Source organism: Protopterus annectens, chromosome 2.part1 (genome assembly GCF_019279795.1).
Source record: "Protopterus annectens isolate FY-2018-M chromosome 2.part1, PAN1.0, whole genome shotgun sequence".
NCBI classification, from domain to species: domain Eukaryota; kingdom Metazoa; phylum Chordata; order Ceratodontiformes; family Protopteridae; genus Protopterus; species Protopterus annectens.
This window is the reverse complement of record NC_056729.1, coordinates 352,552,862-352,572,462: the sequence shown is the minus strand read 5'-3', so window position 1 is coordinate 352,572,462 and position 19,601 is coordinate 352,552,862. Positions and strand designations below refer to the sequence as shown.

The 19,601-nt window shown below is 40.5% G+C and overlaps 1 protein-coding gene across 1 annotated transcript in view; it reads right to left on the bottom strand.

The window, feature by feature from the left end:
• Nucleotides 1-19,601, bottom strand: part of FAM184B (family with sequence similarity 184 member B) — a 908,731-nt gene that overhangs the window by 255,318 nt on the left and 633,812 nt on the right. The gene's annotated exons all lie outside the window — the stretch shown is intronic.

The window sequence follows — 19,601 nt, the reverse complement described above, 5'->3', positions numbered from 1 at the left end:
ATAAATCCCTACGTCACAAGATGGGTTGCCAACTGGCTCACTGACAACCCACACTGTAAAAGTTGCAGACTCCAAATCTGACCTCAAAGCAGTGACAAGTGGAGTACCACAGGGTTCCGTCCTGGGACCTCCCCTGTTTGATATCTACTTCTCTGAAGTACAGGTTAACACAGAAAGCATCTGGCTAATGAAGTTTGCAGATGACTGCAAACTAGGAGCCATAGTTAAGCCCCCAAATGATGTGGGCATCCTACAGAAGGGCCTCACTGAGACAGATGCCTGGTGTCAGAGCCATGGCCTCAAGCTCAATGCCAAAAAGTGCAGTGTCATCCCCTTTGGTAAAATCTCTGTACCCATGAACTACCACATAGGCAGCAATCTACTTAACACCGAATGCGTGATAAGAGACCTTGGGACCCAGGTCAAGCTACCCATCTATGTCAAGCAAAGTTCTTCATTAGCACTCTTCAAGAAAAATCTTGATGAGTGGATGGGAAATAGGAAATACACCCCGGGGAGCACTTCTGTGTCTCTGCTCGACAGTGGCACAGGAAAATAACTTTCTTGGGTGGCGTAAGCCATGGAACCTTGCTGGTAGGCTTACGTAGGCCCTTGGGCCGATAGCCTAGTACCTACCTATGAACTTATAAACTTATGCATAGTATTTACTTTATGTACATTAAAGGTTTAGAAATTATGTTAGAATTGGTGAGGGGAAGATGTTGGGAAAGAACAGCATGGAGTAGAAGTACTTAGTGAAGAACAAGTAGGAGTGAGTTTAGTAGGATTACGGGGGTAGAGAGCAATTACATTTCCAATTATGGGAGAGATGGGAATGGAGCTGGGATTTGAAGTGTTCAATGTTTTTAGAGATTCTTAGCAAGGGGGGAAGAGATTTCCATTTTTTTGCTAAGGAGTAGGACAACAGTGACTAGCCAGCAGGATGTTTTGGTTTGTAAATAGAAAGTTGATTTTGTTGGGCAGATCTTAGAGGTCTATGAGAAGTATAAGATGGTAGGATATTTGTTAGAGCAGGGCATGCAGTAGGTTTAAAGATTAACTTGTGGGCTGTAGTGAGTTGGAGGTAGTCGAGGTAGTTGGGAAGCTCTAGCCATTTTAGCATGTGTAGAGAGGTGCAATGGTGGGAGGAGTGTTTAGATTTGGTACCAAATTTGAAGATTTTGTTTAATGTCCTGCACTGAATAAACTGTCCTAAGTCCCACAATCTGCACTATACAATAATGCTGGTGATGGGACATATGGATTGCACTGCCCAACTGCCAGTAACAATGGGTGGCCCAAATTAGTGTAGATGAATTCTGCTTTACAATCATTTTCACAAGTCCTACCCTGAGTTTCAATGCCTGTTAAGACACTAAAATCCTTTGAATTACCAACTGTAATTATACAGTGCACAGTCTAACAAATATACTGCCACCTGACAGATTGTCATAGCATAATTAACAGATGAAACAATTAACTGCAATATCTTTAAGTGTGGACTGAGCCCTCTGCATCCCCCCCGGGATTCTGTCCTAACACATCCGATGTCTATAAATATACTACTTCTGAGGTCTACCCTGCTAGGACAAAGGGGTATTAACTTATTGTACCATTTTCTATGAACTCTGTCAACCTTAAATTTACCAAATTTTCAGACAGAAAGTGTGGGGTAGAGCCCTCTCATTGCACTTCACACAAAAATAAATGTGTGCATGTATGTGTGTGTGTATGAGTGTGTGTGTGTGTGTGTGTGTGTGTGTGTGTGTGTGTGTGTGTGTGTGTGTGTGTGTGTGTGTGTGTGTGTGTGTGTGCACGTGCCTGTGTGTCTGTGTATGTGTGTGTTTGCTCACAGCAAGAGGTTCTCCCGTTCGATTCTCGGCTGGGCTTGGGAATGCCTTCTGTGTGGAGTCTGCATGTCCTCCCCATGGTTGGGTAGTAGCGTTCGAAAGACATGCATGCGTAAATGGGCATGCCTTCGTTGAAGGTTGAGCGCTGAGCTGGCACCTCGGCTTTTCATAAAAAATCTACTGCCAATCATTAGCGGACTGGAGTTCCGCTGTGGCGACCCCTTACCGGAAAAGCCGAAAGACAAACAACAACCATTTTCTATGAACTCTGTCAACCTTAAATTTACCAAATTTTCAGACAGAAAGTGTGGGGTAGACCCCTCTCATTGCACTTCACACAAAAATAAATGTGTGCATGTGTGTGTGTGTGTGTGTGTGTGTGTGTGTGTGTGTGTGTGTGTGTGTGTGTGTGTGTGTGTGTGTGAGTGTGTGTGTGTGTGTGCCTGTGTGAGTGTGCATTTGTGTCTGTGTTTTTGTGTGTATGTGTGCACGTGTGTGTGTGTGTGCGTGCGTGTGTGTGTGTGTGTGTGTGTGTGTGTGTGTGTGTGTGTGTGTGTGTGTGTGTGTCTGTATGTGTATGCATGTGTGTATTTTACCACTGTGGTCTGCTGGAACAATGGTAAACTATGATCAGTAGTAATCTAGGCATGAACAATATCTTTCAGACCACGGCGTTTGAATGCTACATGTCACTGACAACTTTGCTCACTTTCATGTTGGGTTTCTGATAATTATATGCTGTTATGTACCTTGTTTTCAGGATATTCATTCAGCTATGCAGATATTACTTGAGGATTTTACAAACAATAAGTAAGAAATAATTGCAACTACTGGCAAAATCATGAATAATGATGAGTCCTAACAACATACAAAATAATCAGATATTGATGCAGTACTATGAGAAAGGCAGAGTCACAGAACAAGCTGTTTCAACATCATTCTTTCTTTTTTCTATAGTGGTCATACAAAGAAGCATAGTAATATAGAAGCATAAGAACATACTAGGCAAGCGATCACAAAGACCGTAAGATGCCTAGCTATACACACCTTTAAGTAGATAAAGTTAAACATTCTTCCCATCTTTTTCAAGCATTTAATAGTGCTCACCTTCCATCATGAGCAGGGTGTACATGATAACCCTGGTGTAAATTTGGGTCTAGCCAGCTACTCATCAAGACTGGCTTTAAAGGTATACAGATGTTTTATTCAGAGGAACAGAGAAACCTTTATTAAGTGGACTATGTATGTGTGCTTCTGCTAACTCAGTCATCCTGTTAGCATTTGTACCTATGAAGTTTGAAACCCATCTGTGCTTGTAGGCTGGGCAGCAGTTATTTAGAGGTGTAAAAACAAAAGAAACCTTAAATGTTTCAAAAAGATTTTGAATTGGATTGGGCAAGTAAAACAGCCTTTTTGCTCTACTTAGTCAATGTAAAGCTTTTTATCACTCCGCTCTCCCGTACATGAAAACTCAAACGCGAGTTTTCTTTTATCCTTACAAATTCATCCCTGGCATGAGGAGTTCCCTGACTGCATTAAAAAGTTTAAGTATTCTTTACTTTTCCCCTTTGGTAGTGTAGGGCTGGAAAGCCCAACCCCCATCCAGTATATTGCATCATTTCTGGAGGAATTTGTCTCCTCCTTCATTACGTACCTCCAACACAGTCCAATGAGTAGTTCCACCTGGCTTGGCACTTCCCAAAATGTGACGTATGCTGTATACCTGCTTTTGCCGAGGTAACAGCAGTTATGTTAGTGGTCACGGTGTTTTGGAGCACTTGTTATTGTTGTGGAATACTTGTATCAGTGACTGTTTCTTCACGGTCTGAAAAAAACCTTATAGGTGCGTTTTTGGTGCCAATGAAACATCAGCTGAATGTTTTGCAAAGCACAGAAATCAGGTCGGGTATTACTTTTTATTTTTATGTTACTACAAGAAAAAGCCTTAGCCCATTTTAAATATTTATCTTACAAACTTAAAAGCGTGACAGAATAACAGGTTTTGCATCAGCATTAATCTTCTGGAGGGTATAAAGTTGGAAACTCAAATGTCTGTCATTATCTCCTAATGTTGACCATTAAATATTTTACACTAACCTGACATCAAAAGACTATTATTTGAAGAACACACCAAAAGTCTGCAGCAATAAATCTCGTCATTCTGCAAAAAGCTGGAGAGTTGCAGTGTATTCTTTAACGGCACGAGTAATCATCGGCAGGTATGCCCAAAATTTGTAAAAAAGTGTGTATGAGTGGGTTCATTTGCAGGTGTGAATGCGTACAAAGCGGAATGTGTGTGTGTGCGAAAGCAGAACACACTGTGTGTGTGTGTATGTGTGTGTGTGTGTGTATATATATATATATATATATATATATATATATATATATATATATACATGAGAGAGAGTGAACAATGAGATAGTTTGAACCTTATTCTACAGTCGCTAAGCAGCACTTTTGCTATTTGGCGAGTGTAAAATAAAGGAAATGAAAAAGTGTCTGTGTGTGTGTGTGTGTGTGTGTGTGTGTGTGTGTGTGTGTGTGTGTGTGTGTGCGCGCGTGTGTGCGTGCGTGTATGTGTCTGGAGTTGCCGTATAACAGAGCAACATCAGTAAATTTCAACAGATACAGTGAAAATGACCTCAGAACAGGACCGTAGCTAATCTTCCTTCATGTAAGCAACTGTGTATGGTTCAGTTTTTAGGGGAACATATTTGGCCCAGAACAGCAGCAGCAAATGTGCCGGTTTCAAACACATATCATCTCCTTTAGGCTTATCCCGGTTAGGGGTCGCCACAGCGAAACAGGAAACTAAAAGTGAGATAGCAAGAAAGATTAATGTATGCCATTAATAGTTGCCCAATTACAGGTTGTAACAACAGTATTATATGTACTGCATATATACGTCCGTAATTAAGAAATATATATATATACATATATATATATATATATATATATATATATATATATATATATATATATATATATATATATATATATATATATATATATATATATATATATATATATATATATGTATATATGTATGTATATATACGTATGTATGTATATATATACACGTATGTATATGTATGTATATATATATATATATATATATATATATATATATATATATATACACGTTTAATAACAGGGATGGCATGCTACTGAGGGAGCAAGTGTCTGGAAGACAGTTTATAGTTAAAACAATAATAATATGGATTTATTTGAGAAGCTGAAGAACTGTAGATGGGCCCTAGCTCACTCATGCGGCATTCATGGTGTATTTACCTCATCTCTAGTTTATTTGAGTGGAATGCACCATGGTAATCACAGAAACTCACAAAAAAAGACTTACAAATGTTACTCATTTAATGGTTTAATAAGTAATGAAAGCTGCTCAGTACATCTTGTGTTTCTGTTTCAGTCCTCTTCCTGCACTCTGTATACAAGAAGGCACTGAGGAATTGATGTTTTCAGTATCTGTCTGTAAGGCAGTGGTGGCATACCTCTCAACCTCTTAGTATAAGACATCTGGACAAAGCCAGAAATAATTGGGGGGGGGCAAAGGCCTAAAAATAGATACACAATTTAAATATTGTTCCTATAAACTTTGAAAGTTGGTAGAATAAAAGGTTTTATATTATTACATATTTCTGAAGGATATAAAGTCTGAAACTCAAATGTTTGCCTTTATTTAGTATTACTTAGTGACTTCAATATTCAATAACTCACCAGAAAACCACAGATTTTATGAGAAACAGAACAAAAATTTGAGGCAAAAATCTGGACATTCTGCGAATATCTGTACTGTTCAGAGGTATGAGTGGTGGGCTGAGGGGCTGCAAAGGGGCATATGTATAGAGAATGTTGAAGTGCACTAATCTAGTTGATGGAGCTGCTGCTCTGCTGGCATAAATGGGTGAAGCTCTTACTATTGCTCAGGTGACTCAAGTTTTGATCATCGGCTCAGGTATCTGATTTATTTTATTTTTTATTTTACATTTGTTAACTGGGAAAGTCAGACTTGTCACGTGCCAATTTTCAGCGGAGGCCCAGGGAGAAATGTTCCAGATGCATGTCTTTGTGATGTGGTGGCAGGGAAGGGTGGGTGATTCCATGGGCATCTGTGATGATCCCTGTGGGAGGCTGGGATGTCACACTAGGAGGTGTAGGCCGAAGGGCTGAATAGGGTGGGGAATAAGACTGAGCTGCTGTAGAAGTGGGGTGATATGCCACACAACCCCATTGCACACCCACCCCTTGGATTTACCATCAGTAACCAAGGAAGGAGAAAGTAACAGGACAGGCCATGAAAATAACACACCCTCAGTGGATGTAAATAGCCAGACCCCCATGGCACCCTTAAGTTTTGCATTAGCCCCAGCCCTACCAGAGATATTCTGGGGGGGTAAAGGAGGTGGCTGGCAAACCTGGCAATTGGCATGGAGCACTGGATAGAGAGCAGTACAATAATGCAGGAGGGAGAAGATAATCCATAACAAACATGTAGTGTACAGGGCAGATGGACATGTAAAAGTGATGAGGCACTGCTAATATTCCCGTGGAAGGACAGCAGATGCTTCAAAACTAGACAGAGTCAAAGGGCAAAAAAGAATAATGTCTGGTTAAGTGAAAACTACCAAACTCCTGGAAAGAGATGCCACTATGTGCCCCTTCTCTACTTCAAAGGCATGGGAAAGCAGCAGAGAGCTGATAGCTACAGCATTTGGCAACACAGAAAGCAATGCCATACTGACATGCTGCATTCTGTTCAGTTAACAGTAATGCATACAAGAGGGAGGGCAGTTATACCACTTAGCATAACCCTGCTAAATCTGTTAATAACTGTATTTCTGGAAAAGCTATCTACAGTTTGCAGTTTTTGTTGAAATAATTTCTTGACTGCCTGTTAAAGCCATCCAATCTCAAATGGAAGATGATATATGAATGTTGTTTGGTCTTGATAACTGTGCAAAAGTAACCTTTAAAGCAAGAAAACTGCAGCACTAAGAAAACATCAGTCTGGGACAGGAATGTGATATAAAAGAACCTGAGCAAGAGGGAGTGTATAAATATTTGGGAACTGATGAAGGATTCACAATAAAACATGAACACATGCAAATAAAACTTAGTTATGAATATTTTAGAAGACTAAAATTTGTGCTGAAAACAGCATTGCCATCTAGGAACAAATTCCAAGCAATAAACCAGTTTGTTCTTCCTGTACTAACTTACAGTTTTGGAGTGTTTGACTTGCCACAAAAGGTGTTGGATCGGATGGACAGGAAAATAAGAATGATGCTTCATGCTCATCCACTGATTTATAAAAATCACTGTATACCAAGACTATATATTCCTCGTTCGGAAGGAGGCATGGGCATCTTCAAAACTGAGTACATGTATAGATCTGCAGTTGTAGGACTGCATACATATGTGCTGACCTAACAACAACCAAACAGTGAAAGTTTTAAAACATGAGGAGAATAAGTCTTTAAGATGACTTCCTTGGCTTGTTTAGCAGAAACATATCAATGTCGAGTGGGAATGGAAATCAAACCAGAGGAAGATAAAAATCAGGCAGCAATTGAATGTGCCAAAAAAAAAAGAAAGAATATAAGGTGAATGATCAGCTGACAAGGCAAGAAATGTGGAAAATGCATAAATATATTTGCAAGTAAAGAAAACTATTGGAACATTCTCATGTTGATGTCAATCAGGATTGAACATGGGAATGGTTAAGGAAAGGTGAATTTAAACCAACACACAAAACCAACTTTTTTATGTTCGGGGACAACTTCTACTTACAAATCATCGGAGTAGCCATGGGTTCACCTTGCGGTGCAAGTGTGGCAAACATGGTAATGGCCCAATGGGAGCATCAGTACGTGTTTAATCATCCATCATTCCAGGAGCACTTAATTTTTTATACACGTTACCTCGACGACATTTTTATTTTATTTAAAGGTGACGAGCACGAAGCAACAAACTACTTAGTGTATTTAAATAGCACTACTGATTTTCTGTCATTTACCTCATCCTTTAGCTTAAGTAACATAGCTTATCTGGATATTATGCTAAGCAAAGACTCAATGTCAGCCAGTTACATAGCTAAAATTTACAGAAAACCAACGTTCTCTAATACTTTCCTGCACTATACTAGCTGTCACCCTTTTACACAGAAACGTGCCATCATTAAAGGTCAGCTAGTGAGAGCGGCAAGAATTGTAAGCAGAGACAATGACTTTGATGATGAGTGTTTAGTGTTAAAAAGGATGTTTCTTAGTCGAGGTTACCCTTATGGTATTATTAATGAAGTTATTAATGAAGTGGCCTTCAAAAGAATGAATAACACCTATGTCCCCCTACTGCAAACTAGAACCCAAGATGATCAGGCGAGGGCTGTTGGTCCATCTTTGTCTGAGTTTAATTCCGACAAGGTCACTTGCACTGACATTAATACTCCTAGGTTCATCACTACTTTTACATTGGACAGCGGTAATCTTTGGTCAGTAATTAAGAAAAATTGGGATCTCTTTAGAGCAGACCCCTTGGTATTTTCTAGGATGGGTTCTACACCCCAGGTCACGTACAGGAAAGCTAAGAACCTGAAGGCATGGTTTGAATACAAACCATTTCACACTAGATCTCCGGGCATGTTCAAATGTCAATCCTGCAACTTTTGTAAATATATTATCGAATCTAATAGATTCACTATACATAGACATGAATTTAAATTACAATGCAGGACTAATTGTAATTCAAACATGCTGGTTTACCTAGCTCAGTGTCAAAATTGTTTGGCATTTTATATAGGTAAAACGGAGCGCAAGCTCCGTGAACGGATTTATGAACACCTTTATGCTATCCGGAAACAAAAAGAAGTGAACGCTTTAGCCAAACATATTTTAGAATACCCGACACATCAATTCAAGTTCTTAGCTATAGATCAGATCAGTAATGACAGCAGGGGTGGCCCTACCCATCTTAGATTACTGGAGCACGAATTACAGTGTCAAATTAGGTTGGGAGCTTATTACACACCTGGTTTGAACGAAGCTTGTTCTATTTTATGTATTTTGAGAACATTGAGTCTGACAAGATGACGTTATTTTTGTTTAATGTAAATCTTTTATTGCTAAATATATGCCATATGGTTTACACAGTGTGATTTTTGACATGTTTAAATTAACACTATTATTGATTATTTGGACCACAAATTGGAAATATGTGTTTTTCTCATGCAATCCCTATGGTACAGTTTAACTGTATGAAAATTTATTTATTTTCCAATTGGTTCCACTATAGAAACTATTGTATAGTATTCTTAACTCTTTTTTATTAACATACACATATTCTCATCAATACATTTTCACTTTCGCATTGTTGAAGGAATTTTATCTTCAAATTATTTTTAAATATTTTTAAATAATTTTAAATAATTCAACATAATTTTTAATGTATATATGATATATTTTTTGAGTGGACAACATACACTTTGTAAAAATATATATACATTATACGTAATGTTTCTGCATACTTTGAATGTTACAGGGACACACAATATGTTATTTTAGCTTAGGTCTTGTATTACTTGTTGCCTTGGAGTTAATTAGGTTCTTTGTACTTTTTGTATTCAATGATTACATTTAATGATGTAATTATTTGAGTTTCTGATTACTTTAATTGTTTTATTAATTAGTGATGTCACTGTATATAATGGTTCTTGACTTATGTAGTGTGTCTGATGAAGTTTGCTTAATAAGCAAACGAAAAGCGCTTTACTGCATTAAACTTGCTGTCTTGGGCAGCTTTCGCTACTCGTTTGTCCAGTTTTTAGTTGTTTCTCAGTTTATTATTCTTTTATCTGGTTTATACTCTAAATACATGCAAGGCATCTGACCCTAACCCACAACTAAAATAGGACAAGTACCACAATAAGGAAAAAAAAAAAAAAAAAAACAATTTTCAAAATGGGGCACTTACTTGCCAACCCTAGGAAAACAAGTCAAACTGCTGGACTGTTGATGCTTTACATGCAAGACACAAACTGCACTGCGGCAAGAAACAGCTTAAAATGGGTTGGCATCTGAAGGTGGAAGGGTGCAATGCTCTGTAGGTTTATGACTACTGCACAAGTGATCCATATGATGAACATCACACAGCTACTAGGTTGTGCTCAGATTGCATTTCTTAATAATGTTCCTGTCTAGAGATGGCAACAATAGTGTGTAATCATGTGCCTGTTACATAAATACTACCATTTCAGTGGGAGTAGAACTAAAGGAATAAGCACCCCCTTTACTGAAACTTTATTAGGAACAGATAAATACACAGAGAAAGTAGCTGGGACCTACAGGTAGCCTGCAATTACCTTGCAAAGAAAGGCCTCCATAAGTCAGCAGGTGGGAAGAGAAAGTAGACGAAAAAAAAAAAGATATTGAAAGTCTCATGTTAGGGCGTCCTAAACCAGTTGGCTGATAAAAAAAAACATTATAACAAGTCCAAATCAAGATTTTAAGTGATGCAAAGAGTTCTTTGTTCTAAAACATTGTAAGCTGCATTAGAGGTAAACAAACAAGAAAAGTAGCAACAAAGACATGTAATGCACACACGTCCTGAGGGCCAAATGTGGAACAGTTGTAACAGAAGCCTGCCATCTCTTCAGATCTCATATCTAGGTTATAATAAACCCTGACCACTTACATGCTGCTAAGGATCTTTGTGCAGAGTATTAGTTCTACCACACCAAAACACAATTAAACCCATGTGGTGGACACTGCCATTTCTTAGTGGAGTGAGACTATTTGTTTACCACGGAAACTGTTTAAAACCATGACCAATGGAATTGTGAATGAAACTCAACAGCTCCTTAACGTTTTTAAATAGGTATTTTACCCCTTTCCCTGAGGTGCAGCAATCTGAGTAAGTTTATATATAATCAGAAAAAAGGCAGGGAGCACAGCTACATGTAAAAAAACACCAGTTTAAAAATTCCACTTTTTGCAGTTACAGGCATTCAAGATGCTGGTCTTGGCAAATTCAGCAGGAAACCATTTTTCACACACACACACACACACACACACACACACACACACACACACACACACACACACACACACACACACACACACACACACACACACACTTACCTTCTTTCTAAACCAAATGGCCACACACAAAAACATGGACTTATCTCTTAAAAGAACTACTGGCTTAAAATCCACGCGGAACTACAGAACATATTTAAATCCACGTTGGCGTCATGATGCACACATAAAGGAGAAGACTCGTATTGTGCATGCTGTGATGTTAAAGCCTCCTGGCCCATCTGCAGCTGTAAGTGGGAGGGCACTTGCCCTCCCCCTCTCCCTATGGTTCAGGCACCCTTGAACAGGGTGCCGAGAAGAGATCAAAAGTTATGTTAATTAAAATAAATAAATAAATAGATAAATAAAACTTGCACCCTTTTCAAAGCTGGCCTGTACAGCACCCTAGGTGGTTGCCTAGTTCGCCTATGCCTAAAGCTGGCTGTGGGTAAGAGCGATGTTCCTGCTAACTACTACATCAGTAGTAATACCTTAAGTATGCACTCAGTATTGAGAGACCTGGGCACGCAGATTGACAGCAACCTTACCTTTGACCACCATGTCTCCACAGTGGTAAGAAGGGCATTACATATTGCTCATCTCATAAGCAATGGCATTGCCTCCAGATAAAAAAAGTTATAATCTCCTTGTAGTCTTCTCTCCTCAGGCCAATAATGGAGTACAATGCCTCTGCTGGTATGCACCTTTCCAAGCTCCTGCAGCAATTGAAGAAGCATAAAGGTTCCTCAAAAGGAAAATTCTAGATCTTCAGCATCTGTTGTATGTGGATCATCTGAAAGTACTGTCACTTTATTTTGTTTCATACAGACTACTCAGAGGCAATTGCTGCCTTTCATGCAAGGTAATCTCTGACCCTGTTTTATTGGAAATCCTGCAAATTCATAAGTCAAATGGTGCACTGGTTACTCGTGCCAAAGACCTTGACCTGGTATGTGACATAAATAGAACCTGCTTTAGTGGACAGCTTTGTCTGTGTGATTGTACCTTTATGACCTGTGACTGGTAAGAAACTGATTTGATGAATGCAGCATATATTTAGTAGCAAGGCTTCAAGATTTAGGAGGGCTGGTGGTATTCAATATCTTCAAAGAGACCTAGCTGTGAATGTTCTCCCTTTGAGGAACCATGTGTCTATGCTATAAATAGCAATGATGGGATTGCAGGCTGTAATGATGTGTTAATGGGTTGGACTTGATTGTACAGAAACCTATTCACACAAATTCAACGTTCAGCACTTATGATTGCTGTTTACCATTTAATGGGATTGCTGTTGCACACCAGTGACCCCCTGATGAGACAACTTTGGGTACTAAGATATTTTTTGCTTAGTATTTAAATTACTGCCGGCTTGTTTTCATTTCATTTAATTAGCAGCTTAAATGATCAGTTGTTTAAAATGTCATCATTGATTCAATGCATTTATTTTTTTACTTTACTTTATTTACATTGTAATGCATTCAAGTACTAATTTTAGGCACTGCCTGGGAACATAATGTGGAGAATGATGATTGATTTTCTTCTTTTTTTTCTTGGGGGGGGTGAGGTGTTGGTGGCTATGTTTTTTTTTTAGGAACTGATGATTTTTAGTTTCTACTGAATTTAGCTCAGTTGAGGACTCACAGTCACAACAAAACATTACAGGAGAGGCTAGTACATTTATTATTATTATGTACAATTTATTTGTGCTGGTGACGGTAGGCTTATGAATAAGACTCGATAGGCTTTATAGAAGGTGGGCATAGGAGCACTGGTTCTGCTGTGGCAAGTGGAAAAGATGATGGCTGTGGATGGTCATGCTGTATGTAGACTTTATGAAGGTGATCTGGACATGAAATCAACTGCAGAGAGTGGATTTCACCTGAAATGCTTATACCACACAACTGGATCTACAGGTAATTGTACATTTTTATATATGGGGATAATTTAAAGTTTTGTTACAGCATTTTATGCTTTAAGTAGTGTTTCTTTTTTTTATCAAAGGTTACCAGTTTTACTACACTTTCATGTGAGCATTTATTTGAGGTTACCAGTTTTACTACACTTTCATGTGAGCATTTATTTCAGGTTACCAGTTTTACTACACTTTCTTGTGAGCATTTATTTCAGTGTATACTTGCTACTTTCTCCCAGTGTATCCTATTTTCTTTAGTTCTATTTGTTGTCTGATTTATGGTTAGTTATTTCAGCAGTGTGTGTGTGTGTGTGTGTGTGTGTGTGTGTGTGTGTGTGTGTGTGTGTGTGTGTGTGTGTGTGTGTGTGTGTGCGTGCATGTGTGTGTGTTAGGGTTGCCACCTTTTCAGATGGCCAAAGTGGGACAGTTGTGGTACAAACATCAGATTTTGCAGGCCAAAACATACCCACGGCCAGTACAAGGGACAGAACTTCGCTTTTTTACCTAAATAAAAGCTTATTCTTGTAACATTTTAGTTGCTTATTCTGTTTCTTACAACATTTAGGTGTTTCAGATACAGATTAACTGTTTTATGCAACTATTACATGAAATATAGGAAATAATTTTGCCCTAATATTTCAGGACAGTTGCCATTCTGACAATATTTTTGTGGGACACAACTGCCCAAAGAGGGACTGTCCCTCGCAAAGTGGGACAGGTGGTAACCCTAGTGTGTGTGTGTGTGTGTGTGTGTGTTGCTCGTGATGCTTGTGTGACTACATCTGTGTGCTCAGTGTGTATGTACAATTGTCCATGTACATATGTGTGCGTATATTATATGTAAAACAGACACACATTTATATAATACATTTGCAAAAACACATACACACACATTAATTTGTATGTTTAAAAGGGTCTTCTTGTGAGCCAGATGGCTATCCACTAGGTGACATAAAGGTTTACACCTAACTGCTTCAATTTGTCAGTAGTGCTTGAGTTGGGTATTGTGTTAAATGCCTTGGCCAGGTGAAGGTAGGCAGTGTGAACCATTTTACCCTCACCCATTGCTTTGGTGACCTTCTCAAAGAAGTCCACCAAGTTGAGTAGGTGAGAGCTGCCCTTAACGAAACCCAACTGGGTTGGATCCAATGTCTGGAGGTTTCTTATGTCATTTTTGATCATTTATATGATAATTCTTTCCAAGGATTTGCATATGGGACTAGTGAGATTTATGGGGTGGTAGTTTCCAGGGTCTGTAGATGGCCCACCACTGGACAGATGGATGGCTGTTGCTGTTCACCATTCATTAGGCATGAGGCCTGTTTGGAGGCTACAGCTTAAATAGCATTCCAGTGGGCCTGATAGGTCATGTTTCATGCTATTTAGAAGGCATCCTGGGCCCATCAATGCAGTGTTCTTGGCCTTACATAGGGCATTGATGACCTGTTCCCTAGTGATAGCAAAGGGCGTTGTAGGATCATAGAAGATTACTAGGCTATTGACCCAGAAGCCATTTTAAGCCTAGCCATTTCAACCCCATGCAATACCGTAGAGGTACAAGTCATTACCCAAGATTGCATTTAATGATGACTGACCATGTCCAGGAGGGTTGTGGATGCTATCCTTGGTAAGAATTTTCGAAGCCCCATCCACTCATTCAGGTTCCTCTTAAAAAGTATTATAGAGGTGCTCTGTTTCACATGAATTGGTAGCCTGTATCAAAGATGTGGCAGTCACTGGGAGATAAATCTGCCCCTCCAGCATGTCCTATTTAAGTCACGGGCCATATTTAAGTTCCTGGAATGGGTAGCCTTAGATCCATTTGATTTATGGATATGCCGTAAGTTCATTATAGGTTTGTAGGTGTGTACTAGGCTAATGGCCTTGGAGCCTTTACAAGCCTAGTCCATAGAAGTGCCCTGGCATCATGCCGCCCAATGGTAGTTGCCAATACCTCTATCAAGTAGACCCAGTGGAGTGATCCCCGGGATGAACTTTCTATTTCCCATCCACTCATCAAGATTTCTCTTGAAGAGGGCCAGTGAGGTGCTCTGCTTGACATGTATGGGAAGTCTATTCCATAGCATGGGCAGTCCCTGGGTTATGAACCTGTCCCTCCAGCACGTTCTTCTGAATGTGGTAATGAGATCGAGGTCACTGGAGCATGCAGTGCAGAGGGATTGGGATTTCATTACATGTAGCATTCCTAACAGAGCTGGGTCAGACATGGCATTGTAAGTCAAGCAGAGATCACCTCTTAGTAGACGATATGAGACAGTGAATAGCTGGAGTTTTTTGAGTCTGTCAGTATACAACATGTGTTTAAGGCCTGTGATCCTCTTCATGAGGTACTTTTGTCGCCTTTCCAGCTGTTGCATGTGTCTAGTGAGGTACATGCCAAATGGGGCATTATACTCGAAGATTGGCCTATTAAGGGAAGAGTACAGAGAGATGATGACCTCTTTCTTCCTGTATGTAAAATCCTTGGTAATGAGATGTTCCACATAGAAGGACTTTCTGACTACAGTGGCAATGTGATGGTCGAAGGAGAGTTTGCTGTCAACCCGTGTCCCCACTTCTCTTATAACCCTTCACTGTTCAGTGGGCTCCCATCAATGTGGCAGTTAGTGGGAACTGAGTTTTTTCCAAAGTGGATGAGGACGCATTTTTTGGCATTAAGCTTAATGCCATGGTTTCGACACCAGTCACTGGTCTCAGTGAGGCCTTTCTGTAGGATGTCTACATCACTTGGGGAGTTAATAATGACTCCCAGCTTGCAGTTGTCTGCAAACTTGGTCAGCCAGTGTCCCTCTGTGTTGGCTTGGACTTCTGAGAAGTAGATGCCAAACAGGAGAGGACCCAGGACCAATCCCTGTGGGACTCCGCTCGTGACTGGTCAGCAGTCTGACTTGGAGTCAGCTACTTTCACACTGTGGGTTCTATCTGTGAGCTAATTTGCAACCCACCTAGTGATATAGTGGTTGATGCCTAGTTTGCTGAGTTTATCATTAATTCCTGAGTGGGGAATGGTATGAAAGGCCTTGGCCAAATCGAGGTAGGTTGTATGAACTGCCTTGCCGTCATCCACAGCTCTGGTGACTAACTCAAAGAAGTCAACCAAGTTGAGCAGGCATGATCTACCTTTCACAAAACCAAATTGTGTGGGATCTAGAGTTTGGAGATTCCCTATATCCTTGTTAATTAGGTACATGATGATGTGCTCCATAGCCTTACATATTATACTTGTCAAGCTAATGGGGCGATAATTCCCAGGGTCTGTAGTTGCTCCCCCTGTATGGAGAGGGATGAGTGTAGCAGCATGCCATTTGGTAGGGACAAAGCCTGAGGTGAGGCTGTGATTGAACGGGGCACACAGATGTGGTGCCAGTTCACTTTGTAGTTCATGTAGAACACAGCCAGGGATATTGTCAGGTCCCATGGAAGCTGTATTCTTGGCCTTGGACAATGCAGCATTAACCTTTGCTGCAGTAATGCTGGGTGCCTGGCATTCCTCCGGTATTGTGATTGCTCATGTATGGGGGGGAGAGGGGTACATTTGGCACTGAATCTGTTGGCCAGTATGTTGGCAATATCTGTTGGCTCAGTATAGGAGGTATCATTGTGCAGTAACAGAGCAAACCTGGGTATTGCTGTGGAGATTTTTGCTATAACTATAGAAGGCTTTGTGGTTGTTTTTAGTGTCTGTCACAATTCTGCCTTCATAGATGGCTTTAGAGGTTTTGATGAGGGATCTCAACTTTTTTTGAGGCTAATAAGGGAGTTTTTCCAGTCTTGGGACTTTATCGTTTTCTGCAACAGTTTCTTCCTTCTGTTGTAGTGTTTATTAATGGCAGGGAACCATCAGATTGGCTTCCTTTTTTGGAGGAGAGCATCTTGGTTCTGTTGGGTACGGCTAGCTCCATGCATTTATGTACGTGTTCGTACAGTGCATTGGTGTATGATTCGGCAGTCATGCATCTATTTCCCATTGACATGGGTGCCGTGAAGTTAGCCACCTCTGTTTTTAGGAGCCCAAAGTCAGCTTTGGAGAAGTTTTTCATGGTGGTTACCTTTGCGGGGGTGTGGGTAAGATGTGGATTTCCATGGTGATTAGTTTGTGGTCGGATCTAACCAGGGAGGAATTGACTATTGGTGTAGAGCAATGGTTGCCCATATTAGTAATAATCAGGTCAAGGATGTCACTTCCTCTGGTGGGGGTAAGAATGAGCTGGTCCAGGGTATTGTAACTGATGAATTCCAGGAAGAGTTAGGCCAGTGTATTGGTGCTTGAGTAGTTTTCCCAGTTGATGTAGGTGTAGTTGAAGTCACCTAGTATGAGAGTGTTAGGTTAGACCCTAATAGTTTCCAGGGTGCTTAGCAACGTGGAGTGAAAGTCTTGGGGCATGATTGGGGACCTATAGCAGGCTATGACCTGAATCACCATCTTACCCAATGTTAGTTGTACCTGAAGTATCTCAGATGCGTTATGCTGGGCTACTAGTCGGGAGGTGTGTATATCCTTTATGAATATGGAGACACCACTGCCTTTGGAGATTCGGACCATGTTCTGGGGTTGAAAGGTGTGGAATGAGTTATAACCTGGTAGCGCAGGGGTGCTTTCTGCTGCTTTAAACCAGGTCTCTGTTACAGCACATTTGTGGATATTCTCCATTTTTAGGAGTGCTTCAAACAAGTGCATCTTGAGATTTAGACTTCCAGTATTGAGCAGCATGACCCTCAGATTCTATTTATTTATAGCTGTTACGGTGGTAATTTGGTCTTTGGAACATCACCTAAAAAAGGCACTATAGGGGTGGCAAGAGCCTTAGCCAGTATCCGGAAACCCAGGGCTGACCTATGCAAGCCATCTCTGACAAAGCATTGAGGTCTGTCAGTCATGTCATCCCAAGCAGACAGATACTGGATCCCTTAGAATGACACCAGAAACTTAGCCAATTGTTGAAGTCAGTCATTTTCTGCTTGTACTGCTGTATCATTCTTGGTGATGGTAGGATGCTGTTCAGGGCTAGGGTCATACCAGCCTGGGCCACATAATCCGAGAACTCCTCCATGTCTCTTTTCATGTAGTCCAGGGAGGTGCATCCCATGTCATTCACACCCACATGAATAGTGACAGAGTCATACTTGCACTTGATGTGGAGTGACCTGAGTGCATGTGTTATGTGTCTGATTCTGGCACCTGATAGCTGACTGTTACCTTCTTATTCAACCTAGTGAGTGGGACATCAATGTGTCTCACTATTGAGTCACTTATGATTAGTGTATTGGGCAAGCTGTTTTGCCTTAGGGGCTTAGGTTGAGGGGCACACTGTGTAGGTGAGCTATGTGTCTTGTGCTTTGTGCTGTGTTGTGGTGGTTGAGTGTGTTTCTGCCTTGGGGGGTCTCTGCTGTTTGGGTAGATTTCTATTGAGAGCCTCCATGAAGGTGGGTGTGTGGTTTGTGTTTTTATGTGAGAGCTGTGATGGTGGTTGTTCTGGAGGGCTATGTGTTGCATGTGGTGTGGTGCAGGTGTTGACCTTCTCCTCTTGACCAGCTATTCCAGTCTTGGCTTGAGAGCACATAGCTTCTAATTTGGATATATAGGTGCATCTCTCACAAGTCTGAGTGTTGTGAGGTAAGAGGAGAGTGTTGTCTGTGTACATGAGTCAGTTGCTACACTGCCTCAGAATGTCCAAGTTCACCAGGTTAATAGGAGAAAGCACAGGGAGCTGACCTTTAGACATGCCAGAAGGGATGGTCATTATTACGAAGTACAGGAGCTGTTACCTTATATATTCCTTTTACAGGAAAAATTTCACTCAAGGTTTCTGAGTCTGTACAGAGCACTGCCAAACATTTGAGGGGAAGCTAATACATAGACCCTGAAAATGTAAGGATGAAGTATTTAGGCAGATATTCTGAAGTTAGGAAGAACTCAAGCAGTACTTACTGAAAAATAAGGAATTAGCTTGTCATGAATGATGAAAAGAGGGGAGTCGCATGAATGACTACTGCCTGGCTACTACTAATGCTGGTCTCAGCACAGTTTCACTCTTTTGGGCTAAAATACTCCTTTGCTTCTTCTCTCACCAGAAGCAAACTTTTAGCACCAATGCCAAGAAGAGAAGCAGACCACGGCCTGTTTGGTTATTTACAGTCTTGTTCCAGATGATGCAAGGGTCTGCAGGGTTATAGCCTTTTTCTCGTAGATGCCTCGAATAACAACCAGACCAATCAGGTACGTTAAACACAGACACTCACTCTCCAACCAGAAAGAGTCAGGAATCAATGCACTCTGCTCCTACTCTCACCAGGATCAGAATATAAGCACAGATTCCAAGCTGTCACCTATAAAGCAGTTATTAGGCTTTCTGGTGATCAGCCGTCTCCAGGAAATAATGTCACAGTACTCCTTCTCTCACCAGGAGAGAACAGAAGCTGTAATCCCAAGATGAATACTGAGAGGCAGAATGTGGGCTGTCCAATAACTGGTGGTCTTGCAATAGATGCTTAAAGATAAGATGACAAAAATGGTTTATCTTAAACACTGCAGTGTGCACTAGAGGAGTTAGGTGTGAAAGTAGGTAACTTAAGTTTTACCTGTCTAAAAAGTTAAATTTTAATGGACTGTCAATATTTTTAAAACAGCAAGATAGATTGAAAGGGAGTAGTCACGTTTGTATTCTGGTACTATGGAATACACTAGGATGGCCAATAAATTTAAATAGTTGAAGGGGAGTGATTTCACAA